Here is a 3,806-nt window from a genome sequence, read left to right on the forward strand (position 1 = left end):
ATGATTGTTGGAAATGTAAATAAAATGTTGGATCTTTTTTCATATATGGTGGACATCTGATAAAAGTAAAAATTATTGGATCTGGATACATGAGACGTTACAAAAAATATTAGAAACAAATATACCCTTTGTACCAGAATTGTTTTTATTGAATATAATACCAGAAAGTTATAAAAAACCGGATGTTTATATGATCATACATGTGGTAACCACTGCTAGAATTTTGTACGCTAAATATTGGAGAAAAGAAGAAATAATTTATAAACTTTTAGAAATGGTTGAGATGGACAAATTAACTTTGCTATTACAAGGGAAGAGATAAAACGTTTTCGAGAAAACACTGTCAAGACTCTACAAATGGACTGAGTGGTACCTTTAGTGACTCATGTTATAACCATTAGAAAGTACAAATAGAAATAGTAATAGAAATAAAAATTTCAGTTAGTAGATGCGTATATATAAAGTAATAGAATAGGTGCAAAAAATTGCTGTTGTATACAAAGGGAAACTTCAAGCACAATTAATGGAATGCACTCCTGTTCAATGTTTTATTTGTTTTGTGCGTTGGTGTTGTATGTTGGAAAACAATAAAACTTTACAAAAAAAAAAAAGATAAGCATCCTCCAGTGAGCTACATTCCTGCATAATCTGGCTGCAGCCTCCTGATCTACCACTAGGTGGAGACAAGCTATATCCTTCGCTGCCACCACCCACCTTCAGAAAAGGGTCCTTTCCACGCCTTGATGTGCTCGCTGTGGTCCCATCAGTAGGTGGAGACAAGCTATATCCTTCGTCTTTGCCATCAAACTCGGTCCTTGTCAAGGCCCTTCAGAAAAATTTGTGTTTGGGAATGGATTCTGGCTTGTCGGTGTTCAAGGCACTTTGCGGAGTATCCTTAAGAACCAGTGTGGTGTACTGGTTAGAGAGTCACCCACCTTGTCGGTGTTCAAGGCACTTTGCGGAGTATCCTTAAGAACCAGTGTGGTGTACTGGTTAGAGAGTCAGACTAGGGTCTGGGAACGGCCGCTACAATATTGTATGCGAGTCATTGGAGGAGAGGGGGAAGTTGCTGAAATGGACAAATTAACTTTAATCTTGAAAGGACATAGAGAGGACAAATTCGAAGAAACATGGCCAATGTTCCCCCTAGGCGGTGGAGTCTTGTGAGCAAAAATTCTACTTTGTGAGCTACTGGCATTAAAGTTGTGAGCGAGTGATTTGGTTGCTGCATAAATTAGTTTGCTCTGGAGACCTCCTTCCTGAGCGCAGGAAATACTGTGTGAGCCGGTTTGGATAGTATATGGCGTAGAAATACGTCTTATGTTTGTATTACGGAAAAAAAGAAAATTGGATGTTATATTTGTTAGTCATCAGTTTTATACTTAATAAAAAATTTATATTAAAAAAGAAAAGAAATACATCTTATGATTTGAGATGAATGGACAACAAATTCTTTACTCAAAGTATAAAGGGATGCTCCCATTTTGTTTGTGTTTAATATTGTTTGTGTTTGTTTGTATGTGGTGTATGTTTAATACAATGAAAAATCTTTACCGCAGACTAGGGTCTGGGAGATCCAAGTCGGAATGCCTGCTTTTCCACAGGAGTTTGCTGCATGGCCTTGGGCCGGTCCCATACGCTCGACCTAACCTACCTCGCAGGGTTATTGTGAAGATATAGTGGAGGAGAGGAGAGAGATGCCGGCTGCTGAAGGAACCCACTGCGGAGAAAGAAAAGAAAAGAAAAGAGAGAGAGAGAGAAGGAAGAAGAGGGAGGAAGGAAGGAAGGAAGGAAGGAAGGAAGGAAGGAAGGAAGGAAGGAAGGAAGAAAGGAAGGAAGGAAGGTGCTCAAGACCTTGGAAAGTCTCTCAGCTAGCTGGAGCCACCAATATGGGGCCAGAGAGACTCACCGTCAGACTCAGTCAGTCTTCACTTGTCCATCTAGTTGGCAGGGGCCAGTGTGGGGCTGTGGCTCCGTGGCAGAGCATCTGCTCGACATGCAGAAGGTCCCAGCATCTCCAGTCCAAAGGGCCAGGCAGTAGGTGATGGGAGAGACCCCAGCAATGAGACCTTGATGGCTCTACTCAATGAGACCTACTCAGGCTGCCAGTCTGAGTAGACAATGCTGACCTTGATGGACCACGGGTCTCATTCAGCAGAAGTCACCTTCACTGGGGAGGGGCTGTGGCTCAGTGGCAGAGTCTCTGCTTGGCACGCAGAAGGTTCCCAGGTTCAATCCCCTGCATCTCCAGTTGAAATATACCAGGCAGCGGGTGATGTCAACGACACATGAAGCCGCCTTATATTGAACCAGACCCTCAGCCCATCGAGGTCAGTATTGTCTACTCTTTCTGGCAGTGGCCTCCCAGCATCTCAGGCAGAGGTCTTTTACATCACCTCCTGCCTGGTCCTTTTAACCCGAGATGCCGAGGATCGAACCTTTTTTTCAGTAAGTTATCTACTACGACTCCAAGATCTCTCTCTTGGTCAGTCTCTGCCAGTTCAGACCCCATCAATGTGTATTTATAGTTAGGATTTTTGGCTCCAATGTGCATCACCTTGCACTTGGCCACATTGAACCCCATTTGCCATGTTGACGCCCACTCGCCCATCCTTGACAGATCCCCTTGGAGTGCCTCACAATCCTCACTGGTTTTCACCACCCCGAACAACTTTGTATCATCCGCAAATTTAGCCACTTCACTGCTTACTCCCAACTCCAAATCATTAATGAACAAGTTAAAAAGCAGTGGACCAAGTACTGATCCCTGCGGTACCCCACTGCTTACCACCCTCCACTGAGAAAATTGCCCACCTACACTCACTCTCTGTTTTCTATGAACTAGCCAGTTTTTGATCCATAAAAGAACTTGTCCTTCTATCCCATGATTTTTGAGCTTACTTAGGAGCCTTTGATGAGGAACTTTATCAAAAGCTTTCTGGAAGTCAAGGTAAATAATATCTATTGGATCCCCCTTGTCCACATGTTTGTTCACCCCCTCAAAGAACACTAACAGGTTAGTGAGACAAGATCTTCCCTTACAGAAACCGTGCTGAGTCTGCCTCAATAGGTTTTGTTCATCCATGTGCCTAGAATTCTTTCCTTAATAATGGTTTCCACCAATTTACCCGGAATCGACGTCAGACTGACTGGCCTGTAATTTCCCGGATCTCCTCTGGAACCCTTTTTAAAGATGGGAGTGACATTAGCTACCTTCCAATCCTCAGGAATGGAGGCAGATTTTAAGGAAAGATTACATATCTTTGTCAGGAGATCTACAAGTTCACATTTGAGTTCTTTCAGAACTCTCGGATGTATGCCATCTGGGCCTGGTGATTTTTCAGTTTTTAAGTTGTCTATCAGTTTTAGGACCTCCTCTCTCATCACCTCAATCTGACTCAGGTCTTCCAACACCCCTCCTGAAATCAGTGGTTCTGGAGTGGGCAAGCACTTCTCATCTTCCACAGTGAAGACGGAGGCAAAAAATGCATTTAGCTTCTCAGCCATTTCCCTATCATCCTTCAATACTCCTTTTACCCCTTGGTCGTCCAAGGGCCCCACTGCCTCCCTGGCTGGTTTCCTGTTTCTAATGTATTTGAAGAAAGTTTTGTATCTCTTGAAGATATAGGACAGTCTCCAAGATACAGGACAGTCGTACTCACATTTGAGCTGGATCAGAAGATGTGAGCAGTGTCTCATGAAAGCTCCTACCCTGCCATAAACGTTCTTAGTCTTTAAGGTGCTCCTGGACTCTGGCTCTTTGGTACATAAGAACACAAGAGATGCCAATGTTGGATCAGGCCAAA

Source organism: Gekko japonicus, unplaced genomic scaffold, assembly GCF_001447785.1.
Source record: "Gekko japonicus isolate JY-2015 unplaced genomic scaffold, Gekko_japonicus_V1.1 scaffold7007, whole genome shotgun sequence".
Classification (NCBI taxonomy): Eukaryota; Metazoa; Chordata; class Lepidosauria; order Squamata; family Gekkonidae; genus Gekko; species Gekko japonicus.